The sequence below is a fragment of the Schistocerca gregaria genome, chromosome X, assembly GCF_023897955.1.
Source record: "Schistocerca gregaria isolate iqSchGreg1 chromosome X, iqSchGreg1.2, whole genome shotgun sequence".
NCBI classification, from domain to species: Eukaryota; Metazoa; Arthropoda; class Insecta; order Orthoptera; family Acrididae; genus Schistocerca; species Schistocerca gregaria.
The window spans coordinates 657,787,916-657,800,196 of record NC_064931.1 but is presented as its reverse complement, the minus strand read 5'-3'; positions in this window follow the sequence as shown (position 1 = coordinate 657,800,196).

Below are 12,281 nucleotides of genomic sequence, written 5' to 3'. Positions count from 1 at the left end.
GCAATGCTGAGGGCGACGCCGAGCCATACGCCACACTCTCATAATCCAGTCGGGACAGCACGAGGGCTTTGTAGAGCTGCAGCAGCGTTTTACGATCTGCACCCCAAGTTGTGTTGCTGAGGCAGCGGAGGGCATTTAGATGCTGCCAGCACTGACGCTTGAGCTGACGAATATGTGGAAGCCAAGTAAGCCAGGCATCGTTCAGCAATCCCAGAAAACGGTAAGTGTCAACAACCCTGAGCATGGCATCCTGAAGATAAAGCTCAGGGTGGGGATGGACAGTTCGACGCCGACAAAAGTGCGTAACACAAGTCTTCGCAGGAGAAAAGTGGAACCCATGGGCGAGGGCCCACGCCTGCGCCTTGGGTATGGCTACCTGCAACCTACGTTCTGCAAAACTAATGGTGGAGGAGCTGAAAAAGATGCAGAAATCGTCAGCATATAACGGGGGTGAGACAGATGACCCCACTGCTGCTGCAAGGCCATTAATGACTACAAGGAAAAGCGGCACGCTCAATACAGATCCCTGTGGTATGCCGTTTTCCTGGACATGGAGTGAACTATGGGATGCTCCAAGTAAAACACGGAATGTCCGAACAGATAAAAAATTCTGAATAAAAATGGGGAGAGAGCCCCGAAGACCCCATCCGTGCAACGTGGCGAGAATATGGTGCCGCCACGTCATGTCATATGCTCTGGAGAGGTCGAAAAAGACGGAGACGAGGTGTTGGCGCCTGGAAAAAGCAGTGCGGATTGCAGACTCGAGAAAGACCAAAGTATCGGCAGTGGAACGGCCCTGACGGAAGCCGCTCTGGCACGGAGCTAGAAGACCCCGAGACTCGAGCAGCCAACACAGCCGTCGACTCACCATACGTTCCAGTAGCTTGCACAGAGTGTTTGTCAAGCTGATGGGCCGATAGCTATCCACATTAAGCGGATCCTTACCAGGCTTCGGCACCGGAATGATAGTACTTTCTCGCCACTGCGACGGAAAGACACCATCGCCCCATATGCGGTTGAAGATGGCGAGAACACATCGCTGACAGTCCGGGGACAGGTGTTTGAGCATTTGATTGTGGATGCCATCTGGCCCAGAGGCTGTATCGGGGCACTGTGCCAGGGCGCTTTGGGGCGTTATACGCCTCAGAGTGGCGAGAAGCCAAAGAAAGCCGTTTGCCTTCCTGCCGGTGTTTTAGTGCGCGAAACGCAGGCGGGTAATTCCCCGACGCAGACGCCCGAACATAGTGCTGAGCGAAATGCTCAGCGACTGCATCGGCATCGGTGCATAGCGCCCCGTTGATGGAAAGCCCTGGGACAGCTGTAGAGTGCTGCAATTCATAGATGCGCCGCATCTTCATCCACACCTGGGAGGGTGAAGTACGGGAACCAATGGTAGAAACGTACCTCTCCCAGCACTCCTGTTTCCGCTGTTTGATAAGCCTCCGGACCTGAGCACGGACACGTTTGAAGAAAATGAGGTTCTCCAAAGACGGGTGTCGCTTATGTCGCTGAAGAGCCCGCCGACGCTCTTTAATGGTTTTAGCGACCTCCGGATACCACCAAGGCACTGACTTTCACTGGGGGCACCCTAACGAACGAGGAATGGTACGTTCTGCAGCAGAAACAATCGCTGCAGTCAGTGTCTCAACCGCCACATCGATGGTATCGTGGGGGAGAGAGTCAACAGTGGCAGCAGAAGTAACACTTCCCAGTTTGCCTTGCTAATTACCTATCTCGGCAAGCGTTCAGGGGAGCGACGCTGGGATAGGGAAAATGGTCACTACCACACAGCTCGTCATGGACTCTCCAGTGGACCAATGGTACAATCCCTGGGCTGCACATCGACAGATCTATGCCTGAGAACGTGCCACGCGCCACGCTGAAATGTGTGGCGGCGCCAGTGTTTAACAGGCAGAGGTCGAGTTGGGAGATGAGATTCTCCACATCTCTGCCTCAGCCAGTAATCTTCGTTCCACCCATAGGGGATTGTGGGCGTTAAAATCCCCCAGGACAAGAAAAGGCGTTGGGAGTTGGGTGACAAGTGCCGCCAATTCGGTCAGGGAGATAGACACTGCAGACGGTTATGTCCTGGGTAGTCCTTACATGCACAGCCACAGCTTCCAATGATGTTTGAAGGGGCACATGAGCACTATATACAGAGGTAAGGACATACACGCAGGCTCCACCTGACACACTATGGTAAGTGCTACGGTTACAGTTATAGCCCCTGTATCCACGAAGGACAGAGGTCCGCATTGCCGGGAACAAGGTTTCCTGGAGGGCAATGCAGAAAGCAGGTGTCACACAATTCCACTGGAGGATGGTAAAAAGCGTGTCATGTAGGGGCATGAAGACAATGAAAAATCTAATTACTTTGCAGAGTCACATGCTGCCACCGACTGAGTGACTGACGTCGCAACTTCCATCGTTTCTGATGAGACTGCGAGATCCAGGTCATCAAGGGAAGCAAAGAGCTCGACCTCATCCTCAGAGGCTGAAGTGACAGGAAGTGGTGGTGCGGGAACCACGGCGTCCTTATTCTTTTTGGAGAGCTTCCTCTTCTCTCTCATGTCTCTGGGAGGAGGGTGAGCATGCTGGGAGGGCTTTCCTGATGTATTGTCAGGAACAGAGAAAGAGCGTGAAGCCCTTCGACCAGCAGCTGGTGGCTTCTTCAACCACTGGCTAGTGTCTTGGGAGACATTGGTAGAGTCCTTGGAAGGGTCTCCCACAAGGGACCCCTTCCGAACGAATGAGGCTGGAGGAGGCTGTTGCATCTCCGGCTGTGTAGCCGGATAGGGCTGTCGCTTCTCCGGCTGAGTAGCTGGAGAAGGCTATCGCTTCTCCAGCTGAGAGGTGGGGACTGACGTCCCCAGTTGTTCGAGCCGCACTGCTCCCAAACTGGGTGTTTCAGGAGTTGTGGAAGAGAGAGTGGCCCGTACCAGTGGTGGGGCAGGCGTAACTTGAGTTCTCTGTGGGCCAACGGAGAAGGGAGTCTTTGCAGGAACTTGTGGCGGCAGTGTGACGGTAGCATAACTCCTCAACATAGGTGTGGGGTTGAGTCGTTCTAGCTTCTTCTTTGCCTCTTGGTAAGTTAAACGGTCCAAGGTCTTAATTTCTTGTATCTTCCGCTCTCGTTGGTAGACTGCACAGTCTGGTGAGCACGGAGAATGATGCTCCTCGCAGTTAACGCAGGTGGGAGGCGGAGCACATGGAGCATTAGGATACGAAGGTCGTCCAAAATCATGACACGTGGGGCTGGCAGTGCACTTGGAGGACATGTGTCCGAATTTCCAGCACTGAAAGCATCGCATAGGGGGCGGGACATAGGGCTTGACATCGCACCGGTAGATCATGACCTTGACCTTCTCAGGCAAGCAGTCACCCTCAAAGGCCAGGATGAAGGCACCAGTAGCGACCCTATTATACTTGGGCCCCCTAAAGACACGACGGACAAAGTGTACACCTCGTCGTGCCAGGTTCTCCCGTAGCTCGTCATCAGACTGGAGCAGAAGATCTTTATGAAAAGTAATGCCCTGGACCAAATTTAAGGACTTATGGGGAGTGACGGTTATGGGGATGTCACCGAGCTTCTCACAGGCGAGTAACGCCCGTGACTGTGCAGATGAAGCTGCTTTTATCAGAATGGCCCCGCTGCTCATTTTGGAAAGAGACGCCACTTCCCCAAACTTATATTCGAGATTGTGCACGAATAAAAGAGGCTTAATTCCCAAAAACGAATCCCCATCAGTTCTGCTGCACACAAGGTATCACTGAATACGGCTCCTGTCTGTCTGCAGCCCTACGTTCCTCCCATTGTGTGGCTAGGGAAGGGAACGATTTGGGTTTATATGTCACAGCGTTAAATTCCACCTTACCACGCTTAGAGACATTGGCGGTTGGGCGACCACCAGATTGGGATTTCACCCGCTTCATTGCGGGACATCCGCCCCGATGCCACCCACTCCGACCAGGGGTTCTCCCGACGGGCGTCATCCAGCCACAGCAAAGGTCACCTGCCAGGATGGCCGTTGCCGGGAGTCCCGATGCCCCAGAGAGACGGGCATCTACTCCTTGGCTTACGTGGGGAGGTGTCAGCTCAGGCATCGGCAGTACGATCCCTGTGTTGTCAGGGGGCTACAACCTAGAGGGTACATGACGACCCCACCACAACGGGCTGGCTACCGTGCTGGATTTTGGGTGCCATGGATAGTCCATAGTGATCGTGGGTGCAGATGGTGACGCACTAAGGGCGTAACTTACACAATCCATCAGGTGTGTATGCCCAAAATGTGGGATGGAGGGAGCAGTTACGACGCCAAGTCGATAAAGACTGCCAAGGTCTTAGGGCACAGAGGACTCATGGTGCACCATATAAGGTGTCCTTCCCCAAAAGGCTCGTACTTCTGTTAAATTTGGAAAAATGGAGGTCAAACCCCAATGGGGACCATCACATTAAAGGCCGAAACAGTTGAGACTCCTTTCGCCTCTTACGACAGGCAGGAATATCGTGGGCCTATTCTTACCCTCGAACCAGCAGGGGGGCCCATTTTCGTCACAGAGTGTCTGGACGTTTTGTTTTGATCCACCTACCGCTTTGACATAAGACCAAAATGTCTTTGGACTTTTTGCCAAGTCAGTACATAGAACTTTACTTTCGAATTCATTGAACGCCTCTCGCATAGCCCTCCTCACGCTACATTTCGCTTCGCGTAATTTTTGTTTGTCTGCAAGGCTTTGGCTATGTTTATGTTTGCTGTGAAGTTCCCTTTGCTTCCGCAGCAGTTTTCTAACTCGGTTGTTGTACCACGGTAGCTCTTTTCCATCTCTTACGATCTTGCTTGGCACATACTCATCTAACGCATATTGTACGATGGTTTTGAGCTTTGTCCACTGTTCCTCAACACTATCTGCACTTTAGACAAAACTTCTGTTTTGAGCCGTCAGGTACTCTAGCTCTAAAGTCTGCTTTTTGTCACTTTTGCTAAAAAGAAAAATCTTCCTACCTTTTTTTATATTTCTATTTACGGCTGAAATCATCGATGTAGTAACCGCTTTATGATCGCTGATTCTCTGTACTGCGTTAACTGTTTCAAACAGTTCGGGTCTGCTTGTCACCAGAAGGTCTAATATGTTATCGCCACGAGTCGTTTCTCTGTTTCACTGCTCAAGGTAGTTTTCAGATAAAACACTTAAAACAATTTCAATGGATTCTTTATCCCTGCCATTCGCTATGAACGTTTGAGTCTCCCAGTCTATATCCGGCATATTAAAATCTCCACCCAGAACTATAACATGGTGGGGAAATATACTCGAAATATTTTCCAAATTATCCTTCAGGTGCTCAGCCACAACAGCTTCTGAGCCAGGGGGCCTATAGAGACATCCAATTACCATGTCTGAGCCTGCTTTAACCGTGACCTTCACCCAAATTATTTCACATTTCGGATCTCCGTCAATTTCCTTCGATACTATTGCACTTCTTATCGCTATAAACACGCGTCCCCCTGCACTGTCCAGCCTGTCTCTGCAGTATACATTACAAACTGAGTTTAGAATTTCATTACTGTTTACGTCTGGTTTCAGCGAACTTTCTGTGCCTAGTACTATATTGGCATTATGACCGCTTGTTAATGAGAGTAGTTCTGGGACCTTTCTATAGACGCTCCTGCGGTTTACTATTAGCACAATTATATTGTTATTCCCTGTCGCGTTTTGCCTACTACGACCTTGTCGCGTCTCAGGGGGAGTCTTCTCGGGCCTAGGGAGGGAATTCTCTAACCTAAAAAACCCACATGTGCACTCCACACGTACTCCACTATCCTTGTAGCCGCTTTCCGCGTGTAGTGCACGCCTGACCTATTCAGGGGGACCCTACATTTCTCCACCCGATAGCGGAGGTCGAGAAATTAGCACCCCAGATCTCCGCAGAATCGTCTGAGCCTCTGGTTTAAGCCTTCTACTCAGCTCCAAACCAGAGGACCGCAATCACTTCTGGGAACGATACTACAAATAGTTAGCTCAGATTCCATCCCGCGAGCGAGGCTTTCCGCCTTCACCAACTCCGCCAACCGCCTGTACGAACTGAGGATGACCTCTGAACCCAGACAGCAGGAGTCATTGGTGCCGACATGAGGAACAATTTGCAGTCGGGTGCACCCAGTGCTCTCTATTGCCGCCGGCAGGGCCTCCTCCACATCTCGGATGAGACCCCCCAGCAAGCAGACAGAGTGAACACTAGCCTTCTTGCCCGACCTTTCCGCTATTTCCCTAAGGGGCTCCATCACCCGCCTAACGTTGGAGCTCCCAATAACTAATAAACCCCTCCCCTCGTGTGCCTGCTCGGACCTTGCTGAAGGAGCGGCCACATGTCAACTCACAGACAGAGCGGGCGATGCCACACGGCCAGCCTCCACATTGACCCTCCGCCTCGTGCGCCGCGAACGCCGCTGAACCCGCCACTCCCCTTGGGGAGAGGGTGGCCCAACCGCGTCCGGTACCCGCGAAGATGCCTCGACAGCAGGGACAGTGGGTGAAACATTTAACACCTGGGGTGTACCATGCGACGCACCAGACTCCCCACTGCCGCTACACTCCGAGGCAGCAGCCTGTAGACGGCTGACCGCGGCCACCAACACTTTCAGCTCTTCGCCAACTCCTCCTGCGTCCGTACACAACAGTCACACATCCTATCCATCCTAATAAATCAATTTACTGTAGAGAGTTAATCAACTTTTAACTAGACTGCTAATTCACTAAAGGCGGCTGATAGCTGACTAAACTGTGGTTACTAGACACTTCTTGTTGAAAACAATGAAAATAAGCAATACCTATCTGTGGACTGTATTCAAACTAACGCTAGTACTACTGGCACTACGGCTGACTAAAGGGACTCTCTCTGACTGAATTCAAAACAAACACGAAATCTATGGAACACTTACTAGCACTCGTCAATTAAAGCTTCCTAAAAGCAAAAACACACGAAAGAAAAAGTGACAAGTAAGAAAAATACAGTCAATACTTAAACTAACGTAGCTCGCTGCACAGCAGCAGTGACGCAGACGGCAATTACGACGACACTGACACTAGTGGCACTATGGCTGATTAAAGGGACTCTCTCTGACTGTATTCAAAACAAACACGAAATCTATGGAACACTTACTAGCACTCGGTCGAGCCACATCTTGCATGAGTCACATGTTTTTCAAATCAGGGTCACTTTCGATAATGGGCATGAAATCATCTTCCAAAATCTTCACGTACCATTCGGTAATGACTGTGCATCAGGGAATATCGCACCGATTATTCCTCGACTGGACATAGCACACCACACAGTCACCCGTTGACGGTGAAGAGACTTCTCGATCACGAAAGGCGCATTGCCAGTCCCCCAAACGCGTCAATTTTGCTTATTGACGAACCCCTCTAAATGAAAGTGGGCTTCGTCGCTAAACCAAACCCTACATGCGCATACTAATTCCTATCATGCCCTGCGGCCAACCGTGCAGTTTAAACGTCCCATCTCAAACGGTACAGAAGCTATGAAGATTTTATTTCATCTAGTTCAATAATTGTGTACCTTTATGTCTCCTAGGTACTGGATGCAGGTTTCTTCACAACACTTATACACACATAAAAAGAGTTTTGCATCACATCGATCCCCAGAACTTCTGAAAATAGACGTTGACTGTGGATGTTGTATCACAGACACAGTCCCTTTGACTGTTCAAAGATGTCACTAAAACCGCCCAAAGATGTAAACAATCATGCATCAGCAGCGCCTATTAGACGGAGGGGGTCCGACAGCCGATCAGTTTCAGTCATTCCTCCAGAAAGGTGATACACGGCTCGTGTTGTCTGTAGTTGAACCATGTTTAGACGGTAACTACCGCGGTTCGATCGCATCCACATTGTTACTTTGTGCAAGGAAGGGCTCGCAACAAGGAGTTGTCTCGGAGTGAACCAAAGCGATGTTGTTCGGACATGGAGGAGAGAGAGACAGGAAGTGTCGATGACGTGCCTCGCTCAGGTCGCTCAACATATGGGTTATGGGTCGGAGGGACCCTGACAGCAGCGCCACCATGTTGAATAATGCTTTTCGTGCAGCCACAGGACAACATGTTAAGACTCAAACTGTGCGCGGTAGGCTGCATGATACGCAACTTCACTCCCGACGTCCATGGCGAAGTTCATCTTTGCACCCACAACACCATGCAGCGCGGTACAGATGGGCCCAATAACAAGCCGTATGGACCACTCAGGATTGGCATCACGTTCTCTTCGCCGATGAGTGTCGTATATTCCTTCAACCAGACAATCGTCGGAGAGGTGTTTGGAGGCAACCCGGTCAGGCTGAACGCCTTAGAGTGAAGCAAGGTGGAGGTTACCTGCTGTTTTGGGGTGGCATTATGTGGGGCCAACGTACGCCGCTCGTGATCATGGAAGGCGCTGTAACGGCTGTACGATACGTGAATGCCATCCTCCGACCGATAGTGCAACCATATCGACAGCATATTGGCAAGGCATTCGTCTTCATGGACGACAATTCGCGGCCCCATTGTGCATGTCTTTTGAATGACTTCCTTCAGGACAAACACACACACCGCTCGACTAGAGTGGCCAGCATGTTCTCCAGACATGAATCCTATAGAACACGTCTGGAATAGATTGAAAAGGGCTTTTTATGGTCGACGTGACCATTCAACCACTCTGAGGGATCTACGCCGAACCACCGATGAGGAGTGGGACAATATGGACCAACAATGCGTTGATGAACTTGTGGATAGTATGCCACGACGAATACAGACGTGCATCAATGCAAGAGGACGTGCTACTGGGTATTAGAGATACCGGTGTGTACAGCAACCTGGACGACCACCTCTGAAGGTCTCGCTGTGTGGTGGTACAACATACAATGCGTGGTTTTGATGAGCAATAAAAAGCGCGGAAATAATGTCTATGTTGATCTCTATTCCAATTTTCTGTACAGGTTGCGGAACTCTCGGAACCGAGGTGATGTAAAACTCTTTTTGTGTATAGTAAAAGAAAATAATGATAATTCGTAGAAAAAGTGTCTTACTATTGCTGAATCGGGTTTCTTGTATACAGGAAAGCAAGAGTTCACATTTAACACGAGCAAATATATGGCTAAACAGAATGAAAATTACTCCCACTTCTTCCTGACAGACGATTTTACACACTTTCTGGTATCTCTCACTGTCACATAGCCTTCTGACGCTGCTGTCAGAGGATGTGATGTAGACTTAATATCATCCACATGCCCATAATAATTTTCGCATCTCTGTTACGGCAAATATTAACCATAAATTCCTTTACCCTTTACAGTAATTATGGGCAGGCACTTGAGAAACCATGCGTCATGTTTGAGCCATGGACCACTTGTTTCTTCCTATCATCTTAACCATCTTCCACAGACTTACCATGCAGACTTTCAGCTAACAGCAACCCATCGAAGGAACCCAACCCTGCAATATATGTTCTATATTTAGAGTGAGCGACCCCAATACCTCACACATCAAATATTCAATTACATTGCTGCACTGATTCAACAGTTGAATGTGGACTTAGCTCCATTCTAGATGGACACCGAACTAGAGGGACATGATAACACGTGAGCCAAAATATATCTGTAGAATAAGTAGTGGAACTAGCTCTACCATACACTTTTTTATATGCTGCTATATCACTCCACGAATTATCTGTCTCGGAAAGAAAGTACTCTACACTCTTTCCCCAGTTATTGGATAAACCAGATGAATTTTAAATTTTAGGATAAGATCCTCCGCACACCCAAAGCTCTGAAATGTGGAATCACGTATAGTACACCACATTTTCAAACCACCTCATAAGAGAATCAGCGTTCTACTGACATAAAAATGCCAGTAAGCAGTAGTAATAATTTGTAGACAGCTAATACACACCTTCCAGCCCCCAACCCGTTTCCAAATTTAAAAAAAAAAATACTACAGCGGTTTTAAGACTAGATACATCACCCTTCCAACTTTAACAATTCTTTTGACGTTGTAATTTAGGGTCTAAAATTTCCAATAAGGATTTTACCGACCTGTGGTCTGCAATAAACCTGCAATTTCAGTTCGTGTATTCCTCAGCATCTGACAAACTCCTTTTTGGAATTAAAACTTATTAGCTTGTCACAGTCAACGTACATCTATGTGAGCCAAGAAAACAAATTGATTTGAATTCGTCCGGAGTCTGTGTATTCAGGTAATGAGATCAGTGGCATTATGATAGCGCACGAAGTGGAGTGCTAATTTGGGAACATCAACCGTCTTCGTTCGATGTCGGTTCTATTCCCGAATAATGCTATTTAAAGGCTTCTGGTAAATATTTGACATATATTGCTTATGCTGCTCATGGAGAACTGGAGTAATAATTTTAGAGACGTTGTCTCTATGACGTCGAAAGTGACTGCAGTCGATGACTGCAGCTTCTCTGTATACTGAACAATTCGAGTTATTCAGTACATGAACTGATGTACATTCATCATTCGGAAAATGAACCTTCTTCTTATCCTCCACGTTCGATCACTCGGTGTTATCAATAAACGATATCCTGCATTTATTCATTCGGGTCGCGGGCGTCCACCGCTTCGGCGAGGGGTCACACGACACGCTTCAGCTGCGCGCCGCGTCTCGAGTTTTAGAAGCCGCCACGCTACGCAAAGTTTGCAACCCACCCACACAAAAGGCCAGTGCAGCGTCCCTATGTTGGACAAATGTCACAATCACGATACGCCACCTCACCACGAAATATCTATGAACAGCAAAGCTTCGATATGATTTGTGTAACACCAGCTGATACAGTTGTAAGATTCAGTATCCGACGTCTAATGCCATAGACTGTACGATCAAGTCAGCTATTGTAAGAGCACATACCACATGTTATTGGGACAGTAAATTAATGACATTTCCCGTACGCGCAGCATTGCATGACCACCTCCCATTGCTATAAATGCTAAACAAACACCACAACGCTTTTTAAGTGATACCAGAGATCCTACCAAACCTTGCTGCTGCTGAAATACACGCATAATAGCAACTCCTCAACCACATATTTCACTTTCACACCTCGAATAATGTTCTGCAATGGACTACAGAAGCTTGTTGCACCATTAAAATGTAAGTATGATGTCTATCTATCTCGATATAGAATTTTAGAGGTTTGTTACGACATTTTAACAAGATCCTGGACTGGGGCAGAAAAAAAGTTTTCTCAGCTAAAAAACATAAACTACCGGGGTTCTTCGTGACAGCAGTCTCACCCTAGTTTATAGGTATACACACTGTGCAACAGAATTAACATATCACTTTTATGAAACCACGTAATTGCCTTCCGTTGCGACGAATAAGTTTTAAATTTGGCTCAAAGGTGTCTACAAGCTTCCTCTGTAATGGTGCCAAAACATGGCCTCCTGACATGTCACCATCTGAATCTTCGATGCTTCAAACAGCGAGGTGTGCGAAAAAGGGCCACATCTCGGAAGTTCATATGAGACGTAATGTGGAGTAATTATGTCACCTTGGCGCCAAATTTAACCACAATTCTGCCGAACGCCACTGTGGACATGTCACACGACGAGAAGGTCGTCACAGCCCCTCATACCCACATTTAACCCCTTCTTTGACAATCTGCGGTAGAAGCCAGAACCGCGACCCCCAGTGTTGAATTAAAGCGGTTTTCTTATGGGTGGCCGAGGAAAACGTTTAAGACATACCACCACTCAGAATCGACACAGAAACTCCTAAGAGGGAGGCATAAGGTGTGTCAATATAATCACGCCTTTTCCAGGGACGTTGATTCTCACACATTTCGCAGTCGAAACAACAGTTCGCAGTGCAATAAGCAACAGGAAAATGTTATTTACAACCTTTCACACTGGTGACATCCTCGATTGCAACCCTTCTCTAAGGACATTGTGGGGTTGTAAACGCACTGAACGTGTTGGCCACCAATAAAGCATTTAGGCTCCTCTTAAACTGAACTTTATTGTCAGTTAAACTTTCTATGGGCACTGGCAAGCTATTGAAAATGTGTGTTCCTGACTAATGGACACCTCTTTGGTATAAAGTAAGTTCGTTTAGATCTTTGTGAAGACAGTTCTTATTTCTAGTACTGATTCCAGGAACTGACCTGTTGGTCTGAAAAAGAGATATATTTTCAATGACAAGTTTTATTAAGGAATATTTGTATTGGGAAGTAGTAGTTAATATCCCTAGTTCCGTGAACAAGTCTCTGCAGGATGT